Source organism: Chinchilla lanigera, unplaced genomic scaffold (genome assembly GCF_000276665.1).
Source record: "Chinchilla lanigera isolate Chin_1 unplaced genomic scaffold, ChiLan1.0 scaffold00007, whole genome shotgun sequence".
In the NCBI taxonomy this organism is placed as follows: domain Eukaryota; kingdom Metazoa; phylum Chordata; class Mammalia; order Rodentia; family Chinchillidae; genus Chinchilla; species Chinchilla lanigera.
In genome coordinates this window covers 4,770,276-4,787,617 of record NW_004955408.1, presented here as the reverse complement: position 1 = coordinate 4,787,617, position 17,342 = coordinate 4,770,276, and the positions used below count along the sequence as shown (strand labels likewise).

Here is a 17,342-nt window from a genome sequence, read left to right as displayed (position 1 = left end):
TGAAGCCTTAAGGGAGGAGAAATCTCATTTAGAAATCGTTTCCTCTTCCCAGGAAGAGAGAGACCCGTCATCCACGGAAGAGTTTCTTCAGGGTCATGAATCAGGTTGTTGGGCCACGCAGCAGCCCGGGCAGCACAGGTGAAGGATTAGATGTTAGCTCAGCCTTGGGGACGCGACAGCCGTGCGCTGTGCAGAAGCCCCGCACCCTCGGCGCAGCAGGATGGCCGCCAGCACTCTCGCCGCGCGTCAGCTCCTCAGTCCTTGTGAGACGCTCAGGGAGCAGTGATGGCAAATATTTATACAGGGCTCATCCCGCACCACTGCGAGGCACAGGCAGCGGGTTGCTGCCAGCCTTCCTCCGTGGCAGTCCGGGTCAAGTGCTGTCACCGCATCATCTCGTTTGATCCTCGTGGAAGAATGCAACCCTCTTTGAATTCTTTGGAGTTTGACGTGTATTTTGTACGGAAGTAGCGGGTACGTCATCCGCACCACTGTGCATTCCCTGAAAACTGGAGAAAGAATTCCTGGTGTTAACCTAGGACTTCATTTTTAATAGCTTTTTAGAAAGAGAATAGCTATATTGGGATATAATTTTAAATATAATTTGAGATAGAATGTGTCCACTTGTGCAATTCAGTGATTTTTTTAAGTATATTTACGTAATTGTCCAGTGATTCCTACAGGCTAATTTTAGAGTGTTCCCATCACCCCTAAAAGGAGCCTCACGCCACTTTACTACTGCCCGTCATTACCACCCCAGTGCTAGGCAGCCACTCCCGACACAGCTGCTCTCTGCCTCTGTGGAGTTGCCTCTTCTGGACAGTCCGCCCGCAGACTCGTATGCCATATGGCCCTTCGTGTCCGGCTTCTTTCAGTGAGTGTCCGGCTCTTGTGTCCTTTCCACATTGTGGCCTGGACCAGCCCTTCCTTCCTGGAAGGAATTCCATGGTCTATACCGTGTTTGTTCATCCATTCACCAATGGATGAATGTCTGAGTTGTTCTCACTGTGGGTTTATCGGGTGACCCTCTTTGCATGAGAAAGGAGAGTGACTCAGAGAATTCGTGTGCAGGGCTTGCAGACACCATAGCTTGGCGCTGTGCTGGTGGCCTCTGGTTGACTCAGTCCTCTAAGCCAAGACTGACTTAGCTCCTCCTGTGTGCCTAGCACTGGGCTCAGCCAGGGAGCCCTGCTTTGAGCAAGACAAGCAAAGTCCCTGTCCTTGTAAGACTTATTCTGGCACAGGGAGACAAGTAACAAGTAGGCAAATCAACACAGAAGAATGCTAAGTAGTGCTGAGTACTACCAAGGAAAGCAGGCAAGATCACATGGGTACTTGTCCCACAGAAGGCAGACTTGTCTTGTCATCTTTATTATACTTAAACTTCCTCGTTTGAACTTTCCATTTTACTTAAACAATTGTCCAAATAAATTATACTGCACATGGAAAATATTCACATTTGGGACAGAAGAAATCATTTTTATCTGTATTCTTTGGAGATGGAAACATGCCCTCAGATTGTCTCGTGAATGAGATGGCCTCTCTCCACACTCTGTGGGGTCAAGGAAGAACCCCCCACCTCACCCCCACCCCACCTCCATCCCGCCTCACCGCACGCCCACCGCTGCCTCCTGACTGCCAAGGTAGCCTCTTCCCCATTTCACAATCCGGGTCAGCGCAGGGCCTCAGGAGCTTCCAGCTGAAGCTGCATTAGTGTGTGTGAACAATTACCCCAGTTATCTGGCCATGGAGAAAGCCGCAGTTTTGCTTTTCATGAAAAATTTAAATCTTATCCTGATCTGATGGGAGGAGATGGATGAGGTAACTTGGGGGAACTCAGCTATTGTTGACCAGGCAGATGATAAACTATACATTTTCTTAACTCCGGGGATCAATGGAGAATCGTAAAGAGAAAAATCACAGAAGAAATTAAGATTAAATTTGCAAGCCCATAATATTGGAAATGCATTCTAACAACTGCAGCAAAATGAGGCTGTCTTCTCCAAATGCATTATTTATCCCTGCCTGTTACCACAGTTACGAACGCCTCTTCCTGAGGCTTGAACCCACTCGGGTTATAGAAGCAGACCCGAGACAGACGACTCGCTCACCGATCCAGTTAGAATTTCAGATGAGCACTCAAGACTGCATTGTTAGACTGTTTGCGTGCACCTTTGCACCGTAAATCATGAGGATGAAGGGAGCCGAGTGAGTCTAAATCCAAATGGGGCCACCCTGTGCGCTTTACATGGCATAAATTTTATTAAGAGGGAAAAAAAACACGGAGTTGGCTGTGCAGTTCATTCTCACGTATTTTTTCATTAGTAAAATCTTGCAGGAACATTGGAAGTGGTTTTTGGTTCAATAGGGACCTTCAGTGGAAGAACATGATTTGCTTCCTAATGAAACTGGCTTGCACAGTGATATGTACCAGAGTGAGATTTGGAAAGAGAGGATTGTCCCACTGGTGTTTATGGATTGGCGTCTGCATCTGATATCATTGCTGCCAAAGTCACACAGGCCAACAATGGGAACTTTTCCGTCACTGAAGGATAACATATCCTCAGTGAGAGGGATGCTTTGGTATCTAAGAACGGAGCTATGAATTCTCCAGGCAAATTTCTGTCTAAATTCTCCAGAAAACTGGCAGTTCTCAGGGAAGGCGGAGGTGGGAGTTGCAGGGTTTCAAAGATAAGTTTGAAGATGATGTTTTCAGAAAAGTTGCTTCCTGCGCCAATTAACATCTCAGCAGGTTCTCTGAGAGAAGAGACACAGGCGCAGTGCTAAAGGGTCCTGTTCCCCTGTGTCTTTCTGAGAAGGAGAAAGGGGCCTGGGATCTGTTAGGAGAAGCGTGTGGAAATCACACAGCTCGGTCTGCGTCCCAGATCAGTGGTTTGGGGCAAGGCCTCTGGGCTCTCCAGCCTCAGTTTCCTGGTCTACAAGTGGGCACATGCTAAACCCTCTCTCTACAGGTTTGCTACAGGGCGCAGTGAGATGTACAAAAACCATGGAATACAGACTGATCAGCACACCAGTGTAAAGTGCATGCCCCATACCAGGGCAAGCTCTTGGAAAGAACTGAAGGAATGGCACCCACTAGAATAGCGGGTAGACTCAGAGAGAAAGTCTGAGTGCTATTTGTTGGTCATTTATGAAAATTTGATTCCCTCCCCTTAGAAATCAGGGCCATATTCCTCTAGGCCAACTAAGTAAAGGATTACTTAGCAGGTTCTAAAACTAAACATATCTAAAACTTTTTCTTTCTCCTTTCTTCCTCAATCATTTGAACAGATACTTTAAACCAAACTTTAAACGTAAGTAGTGGTTAGAGGTTTGCACATCAGTTGTGCTACCCAGCTATCAGGGAGGCTGAGGCAAGAGGAGCACAGGTTTGAGACCAGCCTGCACAATTTAGTGAGACCCTGGCTCAAAAAATACAAAGGGCAGAGGCTGTAGCTCAGTGGTAGAGCACTTTGTGCGGTGGCAGGGAATTCAGTCCCTGCCACCACAAAAACAACAACAAAAAACGATGGTGTTAATCCATGGGGTCCCTGAGCTGAGTGCAATGGCCGAACAGGGCCACAAGGACACAAGAGGCTTGGGTAACCAGATGATTTCGAAAGCACGCAATGCCAGGCCCAGCCCCAAATGTTGAAGCACTTTGCCAAAGAGGTCCAGGTCATGGGTGTAACCATCAGGTGGGTTAGTTAGGTGCTTGTGTGTTGGTCCACCTGGTCTTAAAGTGAAGCAGGAGCCCTTGACCTCAGCCCCAGGGTCTGAGGATGTTTGACCTGGGCTGTTTGGTCCCTCCCCTCCTCCAGCTCCTTCCCAAGATCACACTGTAGTACGAGAGGCAATTTACAAATCAGTCTTCCAATAATAGCCACATCTGTGTATGCATCTAAAACTCACTCAGTGGGTGACCCACTGGCCGGGGATCAGTGAGATCCACTGTCCATAGAAAGGACAACTTGTGGCTTCTAATAGCAGAATTGTGGTGGGGTCAAATGGGCCCAGAGAGACGCAGCAGGGACGCGCACAGTACTTACTGCACATGCGTGGGGAAGGATGATCAATTTGACATGTGGTGTCATTCCTTCTTTCCTGTCATTGGAGTTTACCAAGGAGGGAAGTGGCTGTGCTATAAAAATTTCACATCATTGTTTTCCCTACCACAACTTCTTCACTAGCATTCACTGTATCACTCATGAATATTTATGTCTTGTCTACTTAAAATGCTTGGAGGAAGAAAAAAACAAACTTTGTTTTCAGGCTTGAGTTATTCTGAGGGACTCAAAACATGGCTGTGAGGTAACAACAAGACCCTGCTCTACGAAGGGTCATGTGCTGGCAAAGCCCGGTGAACCATGCGCTAAGCCTGGGGCGAGGTGACGTCTGCAGGAGAGAAGGTGCTTGAGGGGTGATGAGGGGTTGTCCAAGATGTGCCTGTCGCTGACTCTGATCCCATCATTGTTGCTGTAATCGAGTTTAAAGAGACTTCCTTCCAGCAGGTGACAGGTGCTTCTAAAGATTTGCAGAATGATCCCACGTGGCGTAGATGTTGTCATCCTTGCTTTTGGCTCTCGAGTCCCCCTCCTCACACCTCAAGCCCTTTCCTTTGCCTCTGCTTTTCTCTTCTCTCCTTCTACGCCTTTCCTGAGCTTGGCTCCTGCAACACGCACACGCCCTCACGAACACACGCATTCCACTGCGTCGTCCCGCCACTTCCTTGGAGAGTCCCACAAAGTGCTTCCTGCCCAAATTCCTTCTCTTCCATTTTGGCTCCGAGAGTATCTAGAAGGCAGGGACTGTCAGATGCACGCTCAAGCAGGGTAGCAGAGAGGCTCGCCAGGCCAGTGCAGACTCGTTCCCAGGCAGACTTCCCGAAGTGAGCGGGGAGAGCTGATTATGCAGACCACTCCAAATTCAATCTCCTGGTTTATGTTATCGCTCGAGCCCGAGATGGAGGCCCCGCCCGATAATTCAGACCTGCCTATTACTTATTCTTTATCTAGAGGAAATAAAGAGAAACAATTACCTTGGTGTGACATTCTGCCATCTCTACAAAGCCACCTGCACCTGGGACTTCGCCAGCAGCAGAAATAACGAGTTAAATGCTAAATATTTCATAGAGGAGAGAGTAGCAGGGCTATTGAAAATAAATTTAAAAGACCTTCATGTATTCTGGTCATATATCCCTGGCATAAAACTTCTCCAGAGATAAAGTAGCTTCCTGACAGGAGTGTGGCAGCTGGGGGAGGTAGCCCGTAGGAGGCAGGGAAAGGAGGCCTGGAGGGATCTCGAGCCTCTGGTTACATGGACCGCGGAGCCTCCCCCGCAAACACGTCTCTGAGCTGATGGAGGTTGGGCTGTTACTGCGGAACCCTTTCCAATAATGAATTCTAAATTATAAATGACATTCTGTGCTGTGTTCTTCTCTCCCACCTGTTGGCGGAGAACTGGAGAAATCCATGCAGGTATTGTCCTGGTGGAGAAAACTGCCCAGGACACAAGCCTGGAACTGAGAGTCTGAGCTCTTAACTGGGAAATACAATATCCAGCTCCCATCCCGAGACTGCACTGCTTGCTGGGGCCGCATCCTGGGACCAGCCTGGGCTGGACAGGAGCCTCATGAGCCCCCGAGGCGTGAGAAGCATTCCTCTCATCCTCTCCCCCTGGAGACAGGCTGGGGAGGGACCCTAGCAATAGGAGAATGTCAGGGCCATGGGAGTCGGGGTGCCATCAATTCCAATTACAGGACTGATTTAACAAGATAATCAGTCCTCAGTCAGAACTACAGAGGAACTTCTGCTTGTTTCTTGCCTTTAAAGGAAGCAGCTAGGAAAGGAGAAATAATTTAAGAGTAATCTCTGGTATGCCAGGCCCAGCCACTGACCCTGGTGTTCGGAGTTTTCTCTCCGTGCACGGAGTGTTCTTGGCAATTAGATGTGCTTTCCTTATTAATGCCAGGGTAGGGAAGCAGAAAATGAAGGCTCTTCATTGCAAATAGCTGCTTAATGTTGCAATGCCTCCCTCTAAGTCAGGGAAGCCGTGGAGTTTTGCCCGTCCTTCTGCACTGAACGCCTTGGATGACAGCTTCACAATAGATTTATTAACACAGATGAGCGAAGCTGGCATTTTCCACTGGCCTGTGCACTTGGCAGTACCTGGTAGGGCCACGGGCCCTCCTTCATGTGAGCTAGAGATGCAGTGGCCCAGTCTCATCCCAGGAGAGCCTGAGCCCATGCCACGGAGGGTGCTGTGGGCTCTCACTAGGCACTGAGGGCTGGCTACTTCTCAGCAAGTGCATGTCGCTACCTCCTCTCTCTCTCCTCCCTCTTTGAGTACTGTGATTGCAGCTGCTAGGCATGAGGGGGGAGGATGGAACAAGGGCATGGAGGGATTTGTGATTGTTCTGTTCTCTAATTATTAGCTACCACCTGTGTGCAAGATGCCACTCTACATGTCCCATGCTCCACACCCCATTTCTCAGTTTCCCCTGAAGACAAAAAGCAGCTCTCTTTCCACCTCACTGAGCACAGCATGGAAAGAAAGTATAGCTGGAGGAGTTGAGATAAGACTTTACCGTGGAGTAGATCGTGTAAGAAGATTGCTCCAAAGCTGCACTGTCTGATATTACTCCTTTATTCAAGATCTCAGGAGACTGACCTCACTAACATCCTGATCCCATGACCACTTGGACAGCCACACTAAGGCTGCCAAGGTGTCCCCTGGCTGTCCAAGATGTCCTTACTCCAAGCACGATTGCCCTGAGACTCAGAATTTTCCATCACTGTGACAAAAATACCTGAGCAAAACAACTTAAAAGGGGAAGATTTATTGTTGTTTATGGTTTTGGATGATTCAGTCCATTGTAAGCCTGCTTCATTGCTTTTAGGCTCACGGCAAGGCAGCACATCATGGCAGAAGGGCATGGTGGAGGAAAGCTGCTCACCTCACAGAAGACAGGAAGTAGAGAGTACATGAAAGATCCAGAGAGGAAAAGGCCAACAAAAAGATACAGTTCCCAAGGTCATGCCCATCACTCGGTCCCTCCAACTGGGCCCCCACCTATTAGCCCCTTCAACTGTGAACTCATCAATGGGTTAATTGATGAGGTCAGTGCCTTTGTCTTATTTTTCTCGTTGCAGAGACAAAATACTCAACACCCAAAGTTAAAGGGGAAAACGTTTATTTAGCTCACGGTTGTGGACGTTTCCATCCATAATTGGCTAGCTCCAAGGCAAGGTGGCTTCACAGAGAAGAAACAGTTCATAACAGGCAGAAGACAGTTTATCAGTCAGAACTACAAAGGAACTTCTGTTTATAGTTCTGCAAAAAGGGACCTTCACAGTGTCTTTTCTCTCATCCAGACTAACTAGGGCAGGTAGCACTCACGTCTTTAGCACTAGTGCCCTTCAACCTAGCATTGAACCAGGGATCAATTCTAGCATCACACACTCTAGATCCAGCTACCTCTGAAAAAGCCCTACCTACGACTGCATAAGGCTTTGGGGGACATCTAAACACAAGCCCTAACAGCCCTCCTGACCCACCAACCTCTCTACCCCCATCTCTAAACATTGCTGCTTTGGTGGTCAGGCCCTCAATACATGAGTTTGGGGCTTACGTCCATATGGGAGACCATGGGAAGGACACCCTGCATACAGTGAAGATCCACTTTGTCTGGCCTGGGTCAAAGCATTGGGCTCTGTTGCTAACTGCAGACTGGGTGGTATGGGGCTGCTGGCCTGGCAGACTGCCGAGTGGTTGACATGCTTTGACATGTCACCTCTACAAAGCACACCATTGATTTTTGTTTTTTCCTTTTCAAATCAGAGTCTCTCCAGTAGCATTCGAAAACTGTATGAACAGAGCACCAGTTTAAAGCGTGTTGGACAGGCAAGGTTATCTTCTCTAGAGAGGAAATCGACAGCTACCCCTACTGGGAGGAAAACTGTCCAAAGGAACAGGAATGGTGGGGAGGAGGTTTGTCAGAACTAGAATTGGGTGACATGTCCTGCAGAAGCCGCAAATCCCTTGCTGAGAAAATGAGATCATGAGCCAGCACTCCCCCTGCCATAGCTGGTTAGCGTGAGTCCAGGCATGTGAACAATGTGGGAGACAGAAAGCCACGGGGGTGCAAGTTCAAGGCCAAAGCCATGGCCCTCAGGTGTCTGCTACTCCCTGAGGAGCCTTTGGGAAATCACATGCCCTGTCCCAGCCCTAGTTTGTTCATCTGTAAATGCTGGAGTTGGACTCAGTAGTCAAGATCCATCCCTTCAGACCAATGCTTGGCTGGTCTCCCATCGTTGGTCTATAAGAGGATTCCAAAAATTGAAGACACATACTTCACACTTGCATTATTAGGATTATGAGATGTTCTCTGATCGTTCCTTCTCTGTGACCCAGCAAGCATTCTCGTGTGCTATCTGTTAGCCACCAGTTCTCTTTCTTTCCCCTAGAATTTCCTCTTCTGGAGCTTGTTTTTTTCTTGTTCTAATTAAGAACATTCTTTGTGGGTGGGACTGTACTTCCCAGGATATCCTGCATTTCATTTCTAGGCTTCCTTTCTCTGGAGTACACGCTTGTGTTATTTCCTAAGAAAGTATGCAGAGGGATGCAACTTTCTACCACTCAAGTCTCTGAAAATGCTTTTCCCGTCCTCATATTCTTGATTGACAGGTTGGGTAGATGTCAAGTTTCAGTGAAAATGTCCCTCCCAGTAGTCAAGATTGTATAGCTGCTATCACATACAAAAGGGTTGGTGAGTAACAGCTCTTTGCACACTCACACCTTAGCCAGCTCCTCCCCCAGCGATGCTGGAATGAGGGCTTCTTTGCTCCATGCAGTAATTCTGGGATCAGACTCCATTGTGTGGCCTCCAAGGTCACTGTGGAAAAGGGTGAGAAAGAGTAAGAAAAGGCCCACCAGCCCTTAACGGACCCAGCCCAGAAACGATTCATCATTGTACTCAGATGTTTAGTTATGCGAGCAAGTCTGCCTGTCCATTCTACATACAAACAGGGTGGAAAGTAGCTTGGCTATGTGTCTAGGAAGAGAAGATAGCACTGTCAGACTTTTAAAGGTGTCATTGTTACACAAGCAGTGCCACTGACCCAGAGTCCAAGGCCAGGCTGATTCTTGCTCTTAATTTTCAAGCACACTGTCAACTTCTAGAAATGCACCTTTCTTGAAAGCAGTTAAGGATATTAGCCCTTTGGTTTTCTGTCTGAATTCTACTTCCAAGTTTTTTTCTCTTGGATTGGTTTTGGTTTTGGGGTTTTTGATGGTCATTTTTGTGTAGCTGCATGTTCAGTATGTTTGCTACCCTGCTCTGTGCGTTTTATGTTGCAGGTCTAGCAATTCCTGATTGTCCAGAGCTGCCTCACAAAGAATTTGAGGGCTGGGCCTGGACATTATGCCTGTGGCATGGCTTGCTGAGCAGCTAAGCAGGCTGAGTGGTGGCGCTGCTTTGATGCTAGTGTGACAAGAGGTAGAAAAGGCAGCTCTGGGCTCCTCTACCTCAGATGGCAAGGTTAGTAATTCTCCAAGTAGCTTCGGGTGGGTTTTATAGGAAAACAAAGGCTGTATCAGGGCCACAGTCTTCCTCTTGCACTCTAAACTGTGACACCGTCCCTGGCACTGCGTCTTAACAGCCTCTGTAGTTAACCAACATACAGGCGGCCATACACCAATACTGAGTCACCACACCCACCCATGCTGGGCTGGTGGTCCTTCGGGGTCTGGCTCACATATTAGGATGGAGTTGTGCGCAGACCAAGAGAGCTGTACCCTAGGCAGTAACACCACAGGGCCAGTGGGTCTTTGTTGGTGCCTGTGCTGTGCTTAGTAGAGACGGCCGTGCCCTGGAACCCCCATGGCAGGAGGTAACCATCTCTTATTTTTATCCTCCCAACAAGAGGAGCAGCTAAGAGGTTGCAAAGCGAGGCCCTGGCCCCTGATGTACCTTTCTCTTACTAAGAAGCTCTTGCTCGTGGCAAGACAAACAAATTGCTCCATAAATTATGAGTCTGGAAAGAATCTGCCAGGTGCCTCCTGTGTGGTGTTGAGGTTGTTCCCTATGAGTGCCTCCTTCTAAAGCCAATTAGTCTAATTGCTTTTGTTATTTCAGAAAACAAACCACCTGAGTGTTTTAAGATAGAAAAATGTTTGCAATGTGTAAGAAACACGTTAGGAGCATTTAGCCCACTGCCAGCGGTGTCTGAGCAAGAAGCCAGGAGGCCATCATGGGAGAGACTGTTGCTGCCGCAGAGGTCAGGACCAGTGTGTGGAGGCCAGAAGGTGAGGTTGTGTCTGAGTGTGCTGGGGCTGCCTAGGCTCCTGCCCCTGTGCCCCTCACCTGCCAGGCCTGCGTATCTGTCCCTTTCCATCCACCATCCATCTCTGCCTTGGCTCAGGACCCCCTCTGCAGTCAGGATTAGGAGAACAGCCCCCAACAGCGCTCTTGGCTTCCTCCCAGCTGCCTCCTCTTGGCCACCGTAGGGGGCTGCCAGAGATACAAGATCCACAAATCAGGGGCTAATTTGCTGTTTCTTAACAGCTTTGTGATTTCCCACACACTGCCACACCGTGCGTCAGATAACCCCTACAGCAGGGAGCTGGGGGGCGAGCCTCCCTCTGCAGTACCGCCTCCCCACTGGCCTTCTGTGTGTGTTTCTTTGCTTCCTTTTGTGCTGAGGATTGAACTTGCGACCTGATGCATAACAGACAAGCTTCCTACCGCTGCGCTGCTTCTCCTTTTACCCTGAGCTTCACGCCACTATGCCTTTGTCCTAATGAGTGACTGGTGTGGTGCACACGCATACGCACACACTGACCCCAGGCTGCACCTTGCTCCGCAGGCTGAACACCCTTGCCTCATGCTGTCCCTAACCACAGCCGATGGGCGTGGCACTTTCACCTTGCCGCCTGCAGTGGCTGCTGGACTTCTCTGGCTGTGACCCTGTGCTGCGTGCTTTTGTCTCTGTTGCTCTCACCTGACTGCAGCCACCCTCGGAGGGGCGGGGCCTCACCTTGTTCACGTTTCATACCAGTCCTGTGGCAAACCAGGGAACTCAGCAGATGTTGGATAGGTAAATGGATAGATGGGTGAGTGGACAGGTGAAAGTGAATGAATGCATAACCGTGAGTAAATGCTGTTGCCCCAAGGAATTCTTCCATCTCAGATCTACTCAAAATAAGGAACAGCCAAGAGGGACAGAGAAAGAAAGTTTGACTCGGAGCCCTGCTGCTCACTTTGGTTGAGAATGAGAACCATGTTCAAGGAGTGTGTGAGCACTTTGGCAACTGAGGCCATGTTCCATCCCCTTCCATTCAGAAACAAGCAAGGGTCAGAATTACCCATGGTATCCCGGATGCACCCCCACGACATGCACGTCCTGGCTTTCTCCCTTCATTGAGCCGGCGCTGTGCCTGACATAGCCTTGGAGCTCTTCTTCCTGAGGTACGTACACCAGTCCCACACTGGTGAATCTCCTCTGTGTTCCCATAGGAAGATCCTGAAAAACAGAGACACCCACTCACTTAATATTTCCCTTGATTATGTCTTGAAAACTCCAGGAGATACAGCCGGAAGGTCTGTTCTGTTCTGTTCTGAGGCCATCCACATCCGAACCCTGTGGGGTTATTTCTTGTCTCTGCCCTGCTGATCACAGCTTTGGGCCAGGGTCTGGGAGCTGGTGTTTCAAACTCTCTCTCCTGGGCAATTTTACTCCCCTGGCACTCACTGCCTGAACAATTCCAGTGGTAGTTGGAGAAGAATTTAAAATGATAGAAACTGGAACTGTCTTACATCTCCTTTCCTCTCTCAGGCCAGGACCCGGCCTCTTAGAAACCATCCAGAGGGCTCTACCAGTCTCCTGAAACCGCCTGCTCACCACCGCCGCCTCTTTTGCTCCTTCTCTTTGATCTGCTTTTCCTGCCTCTGAAGAAACACAGTCCACTCCCAGCACCACAGACTACCTTGCGCCTCCAACCATCCGCATAATTACTCAGAAGTACTGTGTTTCTGCTAGAATCTGTTTTCCTCACACACGTCTGTGTACCTCTTTGTCAGACTCTGGGTTAAGGCTTTCTCCCACCTCAGACTGTTGTATCTCCCTTCATTGTTCTCATGGCCACTGCCCCCAGCCCACACATTCCCCACTGGTGCCTGCTGCCATCAGCGTCTGGAAAGGATCTGCTTCCTTGCCTGGCCCAACCCCCAGTGCTCCTCTGTGTGAGGTGGATGGAGTGAGCTCACCTCCCTGCTCCTGCCCAGAGGAGGCACTGATTTATGGTCACCCACGCCTGGGACCGGAACCCAAGTACCCTGCCTTGCCCCAGTCTGCCTCCCCCAAACCCTCCACTGCATCCACTATGGCTCAGCACCCTGCGGGGGTTCCATGGGGCATGGCATGGATCTGGCCTCAGCACCCTCACTGTCTATTTGGGGCAAAGACAGCACACAGGAAGTAACAGTGGGCAATACAAGAAAGCAGACTCAGAGTCCCCTCCGAGTTATGTGGGCACAGTCTGCTGGGCAAGGAGTGCTCGGAGGAGACAAATGTACCCTGAGCCAGTGGGAGGGCTTTGAGAGGCATCTGAACAGAGCCGGCGTGATGGGGCGAGTGCGCATGGAACGGATGCCCCGTACAGATGAGACGCGGCCAGTATGGGGTCATCTTTTACAGGCTGGCACTGAGTAGCCGGCTACCCTATGTGCAAACTGTCATTTTTCCCACTGGAGGGAAAATACTAAGAGGAGTGAGTTCTTACACAGTGGATATCTGAATTCAGATGGGTCGTGGAAGGATTACTGTCCAAATGTGGGCCCATTGGCACACACCTATGAGCCCAGCCATTCAGGAGGCAGAGACAGGAGGCTCACAAATTCAAGGCCAGCCCAGGCGAGGTAGCAAGATCCCACCTCAGAATAAAAAGTAAAAAGTACTGAGATGCAGTTCAGTGTTAGGCTGCCCCGAATTTGATCCCCAGTGCCATAACAAAATAAAACAAACGACCAGTCCACTCAGCTATGTTTTGTATGAAATGCGGAAAAAGTATGGAAATGGTCACTTCTTTTACAATGCCTTGAAGAATTTCCACCATGAAAGTCTGCAGTGGGTAAACTGCTTCCCTGTGTTCACCCTGTGGCCTCCGGGCCTTGAAGGCATGTTCTCCCCGAGGCTTCACCCTGGCAGCTTCTCTCTGGCCTGCCCGCACATCGCACCCTCTCCCTGGGCTGTAGGAGTGTGGGCCCGGCACTGGGAGCTGCTTGCTTGGAAAGGACAGGGAGGGTCGCTGATGCTTCAGCTGCAGGAATCAAAGGTAGTTTCCGCACGGAGCTCACCCATTGGTCATGCTGTGTGTGTCGCACTAGGAAAGGGTTTGGTTTTGTGAATGAGGAAGAGCAGGCACCTTTGAACCACCTGAACATGCTAAGCCTGGGCTCTCACTTTGTTAGAGTATCTGGTGGGGGCGGGAGGTGGGACTACTTTTCTCATTATTTAACCCGAAAAATCTGCATCAGGGCCCAGCAATGAAGAATGGTTTTGTCACTGGGAAAAATGCAGCAGGCTTTAAGTCAATAACTCAGCGCCTCAGCTGTCACACATGGCCTGGTGGATTTGAGCTCAGACAGGTACAGGCAGGTTCTATTCTGTGTGGGTGGGGAGGGGGTGTCCAGCACCCTGACTGCAAGAGTGCCACGGTGCCAGGAGCCAAGGGGCCATGTGGAGCAACTGCAGAGGCATGGTCCAGTGGAGTTCGCCTGTGATGTGTTTGTGAGCTCGCACTCCAGGGTCGGTGACTGTGTGGGAAGTGACTGGGACTGAATTCAGTGCAGACACAATAGAACTGTCTGGCATGTGAAGGTGTGTAAACCACACTGATAATGCGGTAAAGAAGTCATCCCTGGGCCTTGCCAGGTTCTGCCTGCTTTCCTGCTCCTTCCTGTCCTATCCCCTGCCCTCTGGCCCTCAGCACCTCCTCTTATTAATGCATTCATTCATGTAGGCAGGCTTCATGCTCATTTTTCTCTCCTCATTAGCACTCGGGAAAGGGCATCAGTCATTCACATGCCGGGATATGTTAAAGCCAAGCTCCTTGACACAGGGTACCTGTGCTGAAACATCAGTCCTCAGGGTGGCGTAGAAAACTCCGTCCCCTGTTTATGTAGATGTTTTGTACAGGAAGTTGAGGAGCCAGAATGAGGAGAGACGAGGAGGTGCTCTGGGTAACAGGCCTGCCCCATACAGTCCTGCCTGGACCTGAACAACGGAGAGAAGAGCAGACCATGGGTGCTGAGGGGAATTGAATGGCCAGTGGTAAAGAGAAACAGTGCTGACCCTGGTTAAAGACAGTAGGAGTGATATTCACACAGTAGGGGTCAAGGTTATCGCAACTCAACTTCAAATTCAGCAGGGCCAAGTAGAGATTATAACCTCTGAGCAGGAGAAGAGAGGATGGGAAGCTACTGAGAGCAGCGGAGTTAGGTATGGGGTGGGGCTGGGGGGATGGTCTGATTGTTGTCAAATGAGAAGAGAAGCCTGATTGGCTGTCAGGCCCTGGGGATTGTAGATACATTAGCTGAGCAGGGTCCTTGGTTAAACCTGAGATCAGCAGGCCAAGGGCAAGGCCCGTAGAGACAAAGGCTCAAAGGATCCTGGATTAAACTTGGTCTAATCTTTGTCAGCAGGAATGCCCAGGGTGGAAAGTAATCCATGTGGCCACTGGTCTCAGGATTTTTCATAGGGGCCTCATGCATAGTAAAGATGGTTCAATCCCCAAGCCCTGGGAGAGGCTTTCTGGCACCACCTCATGATACATTCATTCCTCAGCCAGGCTTTGACAAGCAGTTGAGGCCAGACTCTGGCGGCTTCTGAGCTCCCAGAGTACAAAGGGTCTCAAGGCAGATCTCCCAACTCTGGATCGCAGGGCTTGGTCCAGGGGCAGTTCAAGACCTGGGTTCCTTGTTAGTCCACCTGTCCCCTTAGGTTAGAGAGACACACAAATGGGCTCAACTAGTAGGGAAAGTTATTTCCACATATTTCTAAGTCCTTGAGTAGTGCAGGCCCAAGCTTAGAACTATCAGTGGTGTGGACCCATGTTTTTTCTCTCCCATCCTCCACAGAACAGTTGAGCCCTTCTCCTGGCCCCACAGGGACACACACACACACACACACACACACACACACACACACGCAGAGCAACCTCAGGAAGGAGAGACTATCTCTTCCTAATGCTGTTCTAGTGCCCTCACATTTCACTCTTCAGGATAAGTGAACAATGAAACACGCCCCTTCCTGAATCAGTTTTTGGCCTGGAAATGGGATTTTAGGTATGTCTTTGACTCATCATTTAGAGTGAAATGGAGACTGTGGAGTCAGCCAGCATGCCCTCCACACACACTACCTCCAGTCCACTTGAGCTGAGTGGCTGATAGACTCAAAGATAAGTGAGGCGTTTTCAGCATCTTGAGGTGAGAGCAAGAAAGAGTTTTACATAGCATCAGTACAGAGCTGTAGTGCTTCCTAGAAACTCTCCAGGGCCTGAAGAAGTCGCGCCAGCTGCAAGGCCTTGCCCCCAGCAGTTGTATGTCCCACACCTGCTCAGCAGCACTTGGCCAGCTTTCTCTCTGAGGAGCTCCCTCTGTCATCAGAGCCCAGGGGCAGGACAGAATGTGGTAGAAGCAGACGTCCCTGAATTCTTTCCCAGGAAGGGTATGGCCGTGAAGGTCTGTGTCTGCCTTTCTTTACCCCATGGCCCCCTCTGTGGCCAAAGCCTGTGACACACTCAGGACAAGGCCAGATGGGTTTTGAAAGTGGATCATTCACTTCATTGCCTGAGGCCTTGGTGTACATGTCACGCTGTGGCTGGCAGAGGAGGTGTTGTCTGGCCTGGCTCTTCCTTCGAACCTGCCTTGACCTCCTTAGAATCAGAGATTCTGAGGTGTGGTTATGGGAACAAGGAATCATATTGTTTTTTAAACATCCTAGGTCATTAGGAAGAGGGTAGAGTTCTCAAATGCAGAAAGTTTCAAGGATGTATTACTCAGGTGGGTCAAATAGCATAATAAATCATATAAATGGTCTAAAATACACAGATATAAAGGACACAGTAGTGACTAAATATTGAGCTTCTGACCCCTGGCCAAGAGCACTGGCATAAAAATACTTTACTGGGAATCCTAGCTGTGTCCAGTCCAGCAGCATCAATGATGGCCTATAACTTCAGGATTTCTTTGGTCATTTGGAGCATGTCTGCTTGGAGGGAGGCTAAAGCTGCCTTCATCCCCAGATGTTTCAGGACAGACAGCAACAAAGGCTGATGAACTGAAATGGGATGATGACACTGGAGGTTGGATGTGGAACAGGAAAGTTTTAAAGCCCCTGTAAACTTCTTAGGAATTGAATTAAGTCCCTTGAAAGAGATCAAAATGCTGAGAATGTGAGAATCACCCCATTTTCTTGATATGCCACTTCAGAAGGCAATGAGTATGTTACGATGGGGAGGATGGATGGCGGGTCCCAATATTGAGACATGGGATTGGAACTCACACTAGTTGTGGCATTTTCCCTGTAGACTAGAAATTTTAACAGCAGAGCAGTGCCAACAGATGGAATTTGAATGAGTGATTCATGCAAGCCATCCACAGTTCACAGGAGGGTTTTGGTCCCAGCAGTTTAGCATCAAGGCATTGTTTGAACCTTTAGAAACAAAAATGCATTTTTTTCCCACAGAAAAATACTCCTCCAAATGTGGTTTGATGTCTGGACTAGCATCCAAAACTTCATTTAACCTTTAAGGTCACTTAAAAGCATATCCTATCAGTAAACCAATAGAAATTAGTAATATAATTATCTTAGCTATCTTGTGTGTATGTGTATTTCCCTTGTATATAGGAAATATGTATATATTGTATATATAAATTATGTATTTATATTTCCCTTCCTTCTCTCTTTTCTTCTTTCCTCCATCCCAGTTGTTCTTTCCTTTTGAGCAGTTTCTTTCCCTCTCACAGTATCTATTGTACCTTTCAGATCTTATTTACTCTTTCAGTTTCTTATGCTAGGGAGACAATACTATGTTTATGCATGTAGATCTGATTTATTTCATTTAGGAGTATGGTCTCTAGTTGCATCCACTTGCCTATAAAAGCCTTCCATTTATCTTTCTTTATAGCTGAGTAATACTCCATTGTATAAAAATACATCTTTTTATCCATTCCTCAGATAATGCTTAATTTTTTTTTATCAATTTTGCATGCCTATAGCTGGTAATCCAAACAACTACTTTGGAGATAATAATGTGCAGTATAACAACCATTGCTGATTTCC

General features: G+C 48.8%; 1 protein-coding gene across 2 annotated transcripts in view; it reads left to right on the top strand.

Annotated features, from left to right (window-relative positions):
* Window positions 1-17,342, top strand: part of Fstl4 (follistatin-like 4) — a 376,776-nt gene that overhangs the window by 111,080 nt on the left and 248,354 nt on the right. The window lies entirely within an intron of this gene.